The 13,357-nt window shown below is 40.7% G+C and overlaps 1 long non-coding RNA gene across 1 annotated transcript; it reads right to left on the bottom strand.

Annotated features, from left to right (window-relative positions):
* Positions 1-674: 674 nt before the first annotated feature.
* On the bottom strand, positions 675-13,139 carry LOC120406460. Its single transcript, XR_005599292.1, has 3 exons — positions 13,010-13,139; positions 6,904-7,004; positions 675-908 (listed from the first exon to the last, which is right to left on the bottom strand). It is a non-coding gene; the product is annotated as an uncharacterized LOC120406460 (long non-coding RNA).
* Between the last annotated feature and the right edge of the window lie 218 nt (positions 13,140-13,357).

Below are 13,357 nucleotides of genomic sequence, written 5' to 3'. Positions count from 1 at the left end.
TGAAAAGCAAAAGGCACCATACATTCTTCCATGTATTCATTTCACCTCTTCAACCAGTTCAGAATCATTCATGCACATTCTTCCACAAAGGCAATACTTTTACAAATTTCATATTCCTAAATCAAGAAAATTTTGGAATGAAATTTGGAAATAGAAAGCACTAAACGCAATACTAGCTAACAATTAACAGTGTAATATGTTGAGCTAAGAAACAAAGGAGCAAAACAACAACGCTTTTCATGAAACTAGTGAAAAAAGCCTGTGTCTCCAGGTGCCTTTGTCTTTCTTTATCAGTACAAAAGATGTCTCTGTAGAGGCAAAGATGGTTCAAAGGAGCCATTCAAGTCATTTCTGATACACAGATCATTATGTTGGTAACCATGTGTGGTGGTCTCTTTTTGCATACCTAATATGTTAAGTGAATTTGCCAATATTCACAAAGCAGCTTGCCAATATCAATAACTGGAGGCAGGTTGTAAGTTATTAAAATATTAAATTATTGCTTTATGGTCCTTCCCTCTGAAAGGTCTCAAAGGGATATTGTCAACCTTTTTTTAAGTAACTAATTAAAATCCAGTTGATAGAGACTCTTTAAGTAGGACAAGTGTTTTTTTTCTGTTCCTCTGTTGATGTTCATAAAAAAGTCTTTTAAAGAAGGAAAAAAATCAACTGACTACAGAGGCAGTGAAACTGTTTATACGCAAAGCAAAACTGAATCTACAATTCTAAGAGATAAGGTGGGTAAGATATCTTTCATTGGATCCACTTCTGTTGGTGGAAGGGACAGGCTGTCAACTTCACAGAGCTCTTTCTTGGGTCTGGGGAAAGTAACCGAAGTGTCCTAAATACAAGGTGGGACAGATTGTCACATGTGAACCCCTTCTGTTTAACAATTAACACCTCAGCAGCTGTAGACAAAGGAGGGTAATAGTCAGGAGGATGTGTTACAAATTGTTATAATCAGCCATAAAACCAGTATCTGTTGACTTAAAAATTTAAATTCCCATCCTTTGAATTTAAATGGAGGTTTCTTTTGAGGATGAGGACCAAGAGGTCAGATATGGAGTGATGGGATGTTTTCTGTGTGAGTTCATTCAAGAGTGTAACAAATGTCTGGTTTCACCCATGTAGTTGTTGTTGGGGCATTTGACTCACTGGATGAGGTACACCACATGTTGTGACAGGCATATGTAAAACCCATGGAATTTGAAAGGTGTAGTGTGGGGGTGTTGATCATCGTAGCAATGGAGATATGTCTGCAGATTTTGCATCATTTCTGGGAGGGTCTGGTGCTATTTTGAGTTGTTGTGTCCTGGTCTGTACATTTGTAAAGCTCTTTGAGATCTACTAATGAAAAGGTCTATATTCAAGATAGGTCTCATTAATTAATTTGTTATTAGAGCTGTCCAATGCACAAAGTTAATCAATCAAGAACTGGCGAATTCCCCCCCCCCTAACTTTTCAGTTATAATAATCTTAGGTGTTACTTATAATTATAGTAGGCACACATTTTTCAGACAGCAGCGTGATTTTCAAGATGAGTATGTCCCTTTAAATAAGTCCCATCATGCAGCTAAATCAATCACATGACTGAGCTGAAGCAGATATTTAAAACCCCATGTACTCCACAATTTTTGTATTTGTGAACTTTTCAACCATGTTCCCAGTGCTATATTTTCATGATATGGAGCCATTAACTAATTCCCCATAGTGTTGTTGTTAAAATGTACATAGCATATATTTCCCTAGATTCTTCTGACACTGCAGTTCTTAAGGTCATAGTAGTCCCCTTGATATGCGATGATAGAGTACATTCAGTTCAGTCATGAAAACTGATTGGTAAAAATATATGTATAAAATCTAATATAAAAGCAGTGTGGAAAAAGAATCAGAATTAAATTTATGATTACATTCCTGAGACATTCTATAGTAATGAATATGCTTTCCCAAACTAAATAGATTTTAGCAATAATTTAAATATTCAGACACTCTGTATTACAGTGTGAAAAGGAGGTCAGACAGCACTAGAGGGAAGGTGATTAAAGCAAAGAACAAAGCAAACTAGAACTGTAAAAGAAAAGAAATGAGAACTATCATACTGTAGCTAGAGATGAGTGATGTAGACACAAACTATATATCCTGAAGAACAATGCTGCCTGTATACACCATTGAGCATACAAAAGTTATCAGTATCTTTATAATCTCCTGTCACACATGTTGGATTTTTTTCCTGTCACCTCATTAGTTTCTTGTAAAAAAAAAAAAAAAAAAAAGATTTAGAAACATATTCTTTGTCCATTATAATTTCACAACTTTTGAAAGTTCCTTGGAATTAAGGTTTATCACATCACAATTTTCTGTCTTTTCTATTTTTGACTGCTATTCAGTAATGAAACATTCTCCTCCCTTACATCCCCTCCCCCCCAATTTGCTATCACAGAAACATATTTGGACTGCACATGAATGAATGGTTAACCACACTCTTCAGGAATTGCACTGATTTCCACTTTCTCAAACAGATTTGATTATGATCCTAGATGATAAAAATATCAGAGGTACTGTAGCAACTTTCTTGTGCATTTATGGGATTATCAGCAAGGCCAAAGGCCTATGTTTAACTTTGGTATTGTTTTCCTTTATCCCTTCAGTTGTACATATAACAATTTGCTTGTTCTCCTTTGTGTGTCAAGCAACTGAAAGACAGAGTATTATGATAAAGATTTACAGTCTTAAATATAGAGACTGTTTACACAGTGACATTGACCAGAATAAGAGTGTCCGCATAAGGAGTTATTCCAGAATAGCTGTTGCACTTCAAATTCTCACATCCCCTTATTGCAGATTAACTTTCCCATGTCAACAAGCCCTTACTAGTGATGAACAGTTACAAACTTAAGTAATAAAGAAGATATTTAGTTTCAGCTAATTTTTGTGTATTTCATGATTTATATGTGGGTAATCTTTTCTCTGTCTCTATTTTCAAGGCTCTAGTCAGAATTATGGACTGACAGGCCTTGTGCTGATCCTCTGCACAATCCTAAATTTTGCCCTAAATTGTCTTGGGTTAACCAATTTCTGGGCCCAATCCTTCAAGCCCTCACTTAAGATGTATTAAGGAATCTCCAGAAATCTCAGGGGGAAAACAATATGCATTCCCCCAGCTCCATCTTGGCCAGCTCCATTCTAATATGTTCCCAGACCCACAAAGCACCCTCTGAGAGTCCACGGCTGGTGGGATGTGAGGGCATGGAGGTGACTGACACCCTTCTTTTACGTACCCAGTGACAAATCCACAAAGGAGTCTGTTTCACAGATCTATTTTAGGGGCAATGATCGAGCTGTTAATTATGTAATGCTGTTTTTAATTTGATTCTTTTTTCATTTACCCTCTAAATGGTAACAGGAGTTTGTGTGGGGGTGGGGGAGGGTGTGCTACTGTATGGCATAGAAAGAAAAAGCAGCAATTAAGCTTCCATTGGAACCTTATAAAGCTTCCATGGGGAAAAAAAGTGACCTATGTACAGTATCTGGGATTCCTATTCAATTGCAGAAGCTAATTATTAAGCTCTTTGACTTAATGATCCTCAACTTGGCTTTGATTTTCTGTCCATAGATTTTGCACGGGCAAATAGTTCCCTTCTAGAGGTATTGCCCATAATTCTTTGTGTTGCAGTAACCAGAGTCACTCTAGGGGCTTGGCTACACTTACAAATTTGCAGCGCTGCAGCAGGGTGTGAAAACACACCCTCTGCAGCGCTGCAAAATGCGCGGGCGCGCCAAAAAGCGTGTAGCCCCAGCCCCAGCACTGGGCCGCCCCCAGCTGTCCGCCCCCCCCCCACCAAGTGAGGGCTTGGCTACACTTACAAATTTGCAGCGCTGCAGCAGGGTGTGAAAACACACCCTCTGCAGCGCTGCAAATTGCGGCGCTACAAAGCGCCAGTGTAGTCAAAGCCCCAGCACTGGGAGCCGCGCTCCCAGCGCTGTCCGTTATTCCCCACAGTGAAGTGGAGTACGGACAACGCTGGGAGAGTTTTCTCCCAGCGCTGGCGCTTTGACTACACTTAGCGCTCTGAGTGAATTGTGAGAGAATTGTGAGAGAATTTGTCTGTCCTGGGTACAGGGGAGGAATTCTGAGAAAGTATTTGAGAACTATTAGCACTTAAATGATTTAGCCTGTGTCTATACTGCAAAGTGGTGGGCTACCAGACCAAGTTAAAGTGGCACCCAAGCAATAGCCTGCTATGCCCCCTGTCATGCCAGCTGGGCTGGGCTTAAAGTACCATCAAACTTTGAGGTGAGAAGATTGTGTGTGTGGACAGGAGGGAGATTTGGGGCAACACCCAGGTAAAAGACCAAATTAACTCTGTAGTGAAGACATACCCTATCTGACCTTAAGCAAGTAATTTGCGGCTTGATCGTGTCTCACTAAACTCAATGGGAGTTTTGCCATTGACTTCAACAGAAGGTAGATTAGGACCTTCGTACACACTTTTGTAAAGTTCTTTGATATCTACTGATGAAAAGTGCTAAATATAATTATGTTTATTTCAATTTTCCCACATTAACAAATGTTAGTTAGAACATAACTCATAGCAGCACTGTATACTTTCAGTGTCTAGTTGTCATGAGAAAAGCTGTTTGCTGTCTCTGGTGTAACTAGGGATCTCATACCAGGCACAATATAAACAATTAAGCAAAACCATACAGTACAAAATGATGCTTTCGCGATTAGATTTTAGGACAGGCCATCAGGGCAGAAGAGCCACATCTATGTAGTGAAGAGAGGAACTGGACTGCAGGAGAAGTAATCAGGCATTCAGGAGAGAGATAAGGCAGCAAGAGGCAAACACAAAGCAGTATTCAGTTGTTACTCAAACTCATGGATAACAGTAATGGACACAGCTCTGCACCTTATGAACAGAGATTACATGGTCTCTTATAGCAGAATTTATCACACCCAGAAATAGGGGCTTTTGTAAGTCTTAAGCACTCCCACTAATTAAAATAACCACTTATAGGTCATTCAACACCTATACAAACACAGTCAAATAAAAAAAGAAGAGAGATTAAAACAGACTGAGGGGAGACAGAGGATTTAGAATCTGGGTGTCCACCCTCTTATGACACAGGGTGATTCAGTACTAGAGATTTGTCACTGACAGATCTCAAGCCAGGAGATCACTCTAATCTGTGACATTGATTGCAATCAGGGAAGTGGCTACTATATATAATTGCCACTCTTCTGTATGGTACATTTTATACTGTACTTAGCTGCTGCGAGCCAGGTTATAAAAGGCTAGGTACCGATCCTCAAAAGGATGGTACTTTTAAATACCTTCCTATGAGGTGAGCTTTTACTTCTCCCCAGTCATGCTCAGTTTCGGTCCCATTTGTAAGATCTAGCCATTCTGCTGTTCTATTCTAGTGCAGTAAAACTGGTTACTGAGGTGGCATTCACAAAATGCAAGCAGGGCCTGATCCAAAGCCCACTGAAGTCAATAGAAAAAGACTTGGCTTTGGATCAGGCCTTCAGATTGAGACTGAAGGTCAGAGGAAATTTATGGTAGGAAAGGTGGGTGAGTGAAGGACCCTTTAGATAGCATTCAGTTTCCCAGATATTAACGAGTGTTAACAGGAAGAGCAAGCAGAAGGGACATAGATTTTCCTTCTCTTCTCTCTCTGCTCATTTGCCTGTTTTACTCAGTGTTTGACAGGTCTGTAGCTATATATGAAACACAGTAGATGAATTCACTTAATTCAGTGGATTTCAGGCATTTTACATTAACAGAGTGGAAGTTATAATGGCTTGTCAATCAGTCTCAAACTCTAGCAGAAGAGAAAATAGGATATGGCAAGATGCTTTCAGAAAAGTTTCACACTAAAAATAGCTCTGCAGTATTTTTTTAAAAAAACATTGCTTGACTTTCTCAGATTCAAGAAAGATGTTTAATAGAGTAAGGCCTAAAGAGACCTCTGATCATCTGCTCATGACTTTTTCATAACACAGCCATAGAATTTCACCCAGTAATTTCTCTGTTTAGCTCATAACTTATAGTTTAGTTAGAACATCTTTCACTTGATCAGAAATGAATAATATCCCTAAAATTATTGTAATCGTTTTAGTTCTCATGTGTCCCCACACAAATAAGCAATCCATTAGCATCAACAGAGTGTAAATTCAGTAGAGTTTGGGCCAGTATGTTTTCTTCTGACAGATCATTCGAATGTATGCCACACTAACACAGTGTGACTCTTTGTCTGGGTCATTTTCTGGGCCACATAGGCTTATGAGTCTATTACATCCTTTGAGCATGCAGAGCTGCCTTTTTCAGCTCAAGTAGTAGAGGCTCATGCATAAAGATCCATAGGGGCTGCCGAGTTCAAACCCTGGGCACCCTCAAAATGCAACCATTCTGCTAAGCATCACTAGCAATAAGAAGGGCCAGGCTCAGATATCTAGGGGTTCTGTAAAAATAATTGGCTGGAGCCTCCACCTAAAATCTCATCCATTCCCAGGTTTTAGGAAAAAAAAATGTAACCCCCTTGATCATGTTTCCTGACATTTCTTCCCCACTCACATCTACTCAGGATTTCTTCAGAAGGTGAAGCCATAATTATTTTTTTATTTAGGGAAAACATCTATTGAGATAGCAAATTAAATTAGCAAAACCCCAAACAGTATGACAGGGTTATGGCTGCTCCCCACTGTCTCAGCTATTAAGCTATGTGGCTTAATAGGGCCCAGAATTTCATTCACAAAACATTTCCAACCCACTTAAACCTCACTCATGAATCCAGGCAGATTGGGACATTTGGATGCCAATAGGTGGCTCTCCTCAGTCTGTTCACTCTCATCCCATGAAAGTTTGCATCACATGGTCCTGCTCTGATATGCAGCTGTACCTGGTTCTAGTTCCATTTAGTCAGCTCTGTCAGATTAGCTACTGCAAGGTCTTGGTTCAGGGAAGTCAGCTCCACCAGCTCCGCTACTGCCAGGTTATATTCTGCAAAATAATGCTATGGTTATCAGTGACACCTAGCAGACAAGTTAGACAAGGTGGAGTCATCTAGGATACGCGACAGCTGGATCTAAAAGCATAAGGTACTATAGCCCAAGCTAAAAGACCAACTATGTTAACTAAAAGGCGGTAAGACTCATACAGCACAATCCAGCCTCTAGAAGGGTATAGAGAGAGTTACATGAATGTCTACATACCCTTGAACAACCCATCATGAGCAACAGTACAATTTCCCATCAAATCTTGGAAATTTATCCTAAACGATGTTCAGAACAACCAAAGAGAATAGCTAACAATGTGCCCATGAGCCTCAGTGTTCTTGATAGAAAGAGTAGGGTGCACATAGTGGATCTTTGAATGCCTGCTATTTAAAGGCCTTTACTGTGCTACTCTAGTTCTGCTCTGATTCTTCCGAGCCTTCCTATGCATTTTGCCATTAAGATCTCATTCCCTTCCCTAGGTAATAACACTATTCCAAATTACCTTAACACCTCTGGTCTTGCACCACAAAACTAAATCCTCCTTAGTACCAGGCTTACTACCAAATAGCAGTAATCTGTGGAGACCCCACTCCACATATTAACGGTGGGGAAGGGGCAAGATGGGGATTCCATTTGAAAATTGACTGCTGTGCAGAAACCCAGGAAGTTAAGATCTGTGTTCAGAGCAGGGGGACAGATCCAGGAAGCAGACTGGGTGCATGGCCACTATGAGCTTGCATTGCATGTGAGAATCAGCCAGGGCTCAAAAAAGGTTGGCAGCACCTTGATCTGTCACTAAGAGATTGATGTTGGAGGGGTGCTTGGACTGTGTTTACTGATAATAGTGTTAGCGCAATTTCTGAGTAAATTCCTGTCTCCCCAAAGGCAGGGGTTGGAGTTTAAAACTAAATGACCAGGAAAGGGAGCCCACAACACACATCCCAATCTGCACATAGAGATGTTTAGCACCCCTCAGTTCCCATTGGCCATAATTTTCAAATGTAGGTGCCTAAAGTTAGGTTTCTAAATCCCTAAATAAGAGGTCTGATTGACAGTAATGCTGGGCGCCCAGAGCTCCCATTGAGGCCTGGGTACAGAGTGTGAATACGAATTTGAGCCTAACTAATCTCACCACACTCCTGTCAAAAGGGGTATTAGTCCCATTTTACAGACAGGAAAACAGACTACAGTAGTGGTTCCCAAACTTGTTCTGCCACTTGCGCAGGGAAAGCCCCTGGCGGGCTGGGCCAGTTTGTTTACCTGCCACGTCCACAGGTTCGGCCGATCGCGGCTCCCAGGGGCCGTAGTTCGCTGCTCCAGGCCAATGAGAGCTGCTGGAAGCCGCGGTCAGTACGTCCATGGAGCAGCGAACTGCGGCCACTGGGAGCTGTGATTGGCTGAACCTGCAGACACGGCAGGTAAACAAACTGGCCCGGCCTGCCAAAGGCTTTCCCTGCACAAGCGGCGGAACAAGTTTGGGAATCACTGGACTACAGAACTACTAAGTGGCTTACCCTAGATTACAAAACAAGTCTGCCATAGAATCAGGAACACAATCCAGGTCTTTTTAGTTTCTGGTTTGTGCCTTAGCAATAAGGCCACCCTTTCTTTCAATTGCTACTAATCTAATTCTTCCTCCCAGCTCCTCATTTTGAATTAGTGCATCATATCCCCTTATTCACATGAGGGGGCTAAAAGTTCATTTTCATCCGTTTGTAGGGTTCACAGAATCTTCAATGATGGACGTTTGTGTGAATAGTTGAATTGCTTGGTTATGCTGCCTCCTGGTGGCAGCATGAAATATAGCCGTGTTTAACTTCATTATTACTTACACTGGGTTGCTTTATCCAATAAAGCTGCTTCTTGTTGTAAGCTCCATCTTGCCTAGACTAAACTGTATGCTTCTGTAACATGGTGCTAACATTGAAAACTCATGGCAGAATGCTAAAATCAACCCAAAAGGATTCAGTACTGGTAGACTACAAAGAAGAAAAATAATTGATTTTTCCAGACTTAAAAAATAAACTAAATGTAAGAGGACTCTAAGAGAAGGAAATAGGTATGCTACTCTAGGAACACAGATGGAAACAAGATCCATTGTTATTTTTGATTTGTCGTGGTTGAACAAAATGCAGAAGTACAATATTACAAAGGTACAAGTATAATATTCCTGAATTATTTGGATATACATATGATAGAGCTACCACTAGCTAAATTAAATGTAAGGTTTATCCTGGAAAGTTTTCTTAATAAAGGATCACAACTGCTATCTGGAAAAAGGTTACTACAAACACCAAAATGAGAACACGTTCTACACTCAGATAAAGTGTAGCAGGAGCTTGATGTGTTCACATACTACTACTACGATATTTGTATAAAATATGCCTTGTAAGGTATTATTTGAAAACTACCACCACACCGGACAATATCATTGTGAAATGTATGTAACAATGCAGCATGTGGACTTAAAGCATAATATCAGGAGTGTATCCATGAAGTTTGTGACTAAAAGGTGTTTAAACCAGGCATGTCAGGGGGAGTTGATAAACAGGTTCTCATGACAAAGGAAAGAGGGGAACACCGCAAACCATGTTTAGCTAAATTCAGTGGGCTATTCATTTATTTTCAGGGGTTGCAGGAAGAGAACATGTACATTATAAAATGGCAGCAAGAAGCATCACACTGAAACACACCAGGGGACCCCTTAATGAAGATGGTGTCAAATTCCCTCCCCCAAGAGGGCACAGAACTCCAAGGGATAAGTTTGACCCTTGAAACAAAGGAAAATTTTCAAAAAAGGACACACAGAAAGACTTTGGATTATCCTTCACCCACGGAGACAAGGAAAACCAGCACCTTGAACTCTATGGGGATCCTGACTAAGAGTTAGCCAACTACTGCTGGAAAACAAAGATTGATGAAACTACTTTGAACAAAGACTAAGTTGTTAAGTTAGGTCTTAGCCATCAGAAAGTATATTTTTACTTTTGTTTGTAACAATTTCTATCTTTATTCCTGCTACTCAGTATCACTTAACCTGTTTTACTTTTACTATAAACCAACCCAGTGCTGTGTTTGAAGGGTGGGTGTGTTTATCTCTGTTAAGTTTATAAACTGTGCTGTACTAACTCTATAAGAGAGCAGCAGACATAATATCTTCTGTGAATGTACAATGATAGCGGCTGTGCATTATAGAGAAACATATGAGAAGCTCAAGAGCTGGAATCCACTGATTCTTGCCTGCCAGGCAAGTTTTGAGCCTTAACTAATTAGATTATGATGAAGACAGACTCATGTTGCAGGGAGCTGACACAGTCTAATCTCCAGCAAAGGTCACTGTTGAGGCAGAGGAGTAACAGTGACTCAGAGCTCTGGGTGTCCCCAGCAGTGTGACAACATCCTATGCCAGAATAAAGTGTAACAGCAATTTGATATCCTGTTCACTTTATTGTTAGATTATTACTGTACCTGCAGGGGGATTGACTCACTAATAGAGAAGTTTTATTAATCATAAGCATCAGCAGGCATTTTCCATCTCTAACATCTATGAGGCTTTTATATCTTCTCTCTTTTATTCATTCTCTCACCTTATCATAAGGCAAAAGCAATGCACCTATTAAAAATAACTGCCTATAGTACTTTTTATTTTCCTATAATTTTCTACTATAGAAGATTTATTCAGCTCTAGAGTCTTTTAACATATGCAATAAAGTCTCCACTAGTAAATACAATTGATACTGTACAGTACCCTATTAAAGCATACTAACATGGTAAGGCTCATTAGTATCTAATTATGCTCAACTGCTCTTAATTTCAGCATATCCCTTTGGGAAACAACATGTCATAGGCCAGCAACAACAATCATCTCAATCAAAGCAATGTTTATGAAAAATAGTGTATTTGTGGAGGTAGTTTGGAAAAATATTGATAATAAAAAGATACATAGTCAATAAGCATATTTGTCAATTCAACAGTAGACTAATACAGAATATATTCAGACTCATTAGTTCAACATGTGCTGCAGTCTGTTCATATAAGAGAACTGCAGCAGTATCGCTCTTTTTATGATGTATCTGTGCATATGTTTTGCCTGCAGAAGACAGTACTCAAGTGCTATTTATTCTTATGTCACTATGACATTGCAAATATGATATACAAGTCAATCTTTTAATGTAAGCAGTTTACAATAAAACTGCTAACATCACTTGGAAACTAGACTAACAAGCCTCTGGTCTGACTGTGTTATTGTTCTACGTTGAAAATTCCAGCCATATTTTTAAAGCAGGTTGTGCACCCAAAGAGGCAGGTAGCCAAGATTCTGTGATTAATGATTTTGCATGACCAAGAAGGGCCTGACTTTTCAGGGAGGAAGGGGCTTAATATTGAAGAACAGGCATGTTAGGTGTCTCAAACTTTAGAGCTAATGTATGCAATGTTGCCATGTCAGTCCCAGGATGTTAGGGGGTGAGGGAACATCTTTTACTGGACCAACTTCTGGTGGTGAGAGACAAGATGTGTGGCTCGAAAGCTTGTCTCTCTCATCAACAGAACTTGGGCCAATAAAAGATATTACCTCACCCACCTTGTCTCTCTATTTCAGAATTGAGGCATTCAGCATTACTAGTCACTTTGGAAATTTTAACCTAATAAGGTGCATGTGATATAAGTGGCATAGGTGCCCTTAGTATTTGTGTATTGTGTGCCTGGTCAAGTGGTTAAGCACCCAACTGGTATTTTCAGAATAGACAGGTGTGTTGGGTGCAGGGGGAGGGCACTTTGCCAGAGTTAGGCACTGAAATTAGATCAATCTAGTACATGTCTATATGGGCAGGTGCTGGTTAATGTTCCTGCCCTGCAAGTGATACTTCTTATGGGGAACATTAGAAAGTATCTGCTGAAGGAGGAAAAGGGTTAGTGCAAGAAACACAAAGACAAATGCCTGGGTCAGTGGGGCAGCTGAATTAGGGGTTGTGGTGCCACCACCAGAGGTGGTCATTGAACTACTCATGCATGAATGGTTTTCCAGGTAGCCTGCATGCATCTAGAGACTAGGTGAAGAGCCAGCTGATCTGAAGACTCCCTCAGGTAAACTTGTCAGGGTCTCCACTGCAGTATGCAGAAGCCAACCACACTACACTGATGTTCTGTACACATCCAGGTCCAGTTTACCAATTCTTTGAGTACCATCTGTTCTTTATCCTTTGCTGAGCTTCTGTCTAGGCACCTAAATTAGTGCAAGACACCAGCATCTCATTCATTAGAGGCAAAACTACTTGAGCAGGTAGTGCTGTGCCTAGCATAGCATGTTCTACAGGACCGGAGACTGAACACAGTCCCAGTGTTGTAGCAGAGAGACCTGTTGCTCTTCCTTGAGGATGGAGGTGACTGCTGCAGAATGCTGTGATGGGGTGTTGACAGTGTGTTCCCCCTACATATACCCCCTCAGGTCCAAAGGCAGCTGGAACTACTTTTCTTGGGAGGCTGAAGGGTTGGTGAGGGCAGAGTCAGCACATAAAGAGCCCCCAAGAAACTGGGTTCCATGTGGCATAAAACTGCACAGCACCCACACAAGCTTCCCAAATCCTGCTCTTCCTCCACTCCATGGAGACTCAGAACCACAGATGTTCTGCTGCAGGATAGCCCTTTACACCAGAGGAAGGAGGATTAGGATTTATCATCTAAATAGGTTCCAGACAATAAACAGTTCTGCCATGTCAATAGGCATATCTGGAATAATCCACTATTGTATTCTGGATACAGTATGTGCAAAATGCATCAGCATATTCAAGACAGACATCTCTAAAATGTGGATTTTTTGAAAATGTAAAAAAAATCCACACCTTGATGGAGAGGAGGTGTGGGAGATATTTGCTCTGGGAGCTAATTGTGCCAGCCAGAATTTTCACAGAAAAATTAACTCCTGTTTATGTTGGATAGAATGTTGCCAGACTTACCATTTTCACAAACTCTTCAAAAACTGATGGTGGTAACTTTAAAAATGCCACTAACCTCTCAAAAAAATCCCAAACCCTAGTATGGCAGAAGCACCCCCTCATGGCATGGTGATCCACTGCAGCAGCGCTCCTCCCTTCTTTCAGGTGGACCCCAGCTGCCTTAATACCCACCAACATGTGCCTGGTAATAAACCAAACTAGCAATCTATGTCAGGTGTATCCTCCCACAGTTAGACTCTGTCACTGTCTTCAGTCTTGCCAGCATAGCTGGGCAGGGTTGATTGAGCCTACAGCAGCTTTACCCTTCTTAGCCGGTGTGGGTTTCCTGTAGCCCATCATACTGAAATTAGTAAGGAATTTCAGGAGATTAAGAGATTTGTATACAAATTCAAAAAGCATTAAA

This window comes from Mauremys reevesii, linkage group 5 (assembly GCF_016161935.1).
Source record: "Mauremys reevesii isolate NIE-2019 linkage group 5, ASM1616193v1, whole genome shotgun sequence".
In the NCBI taxonomy this organism is placed as follows: domain Eukaryota; kingdom Metazoa; phylum Chordata; order Testudines; family Geoemydidae; genus Mauremys; species Mauremys reevesii.
Note: the sequence above shows the minus strand (reverse complement) of the source record. Positions and strands in the feature narration are given on the sequence as shown.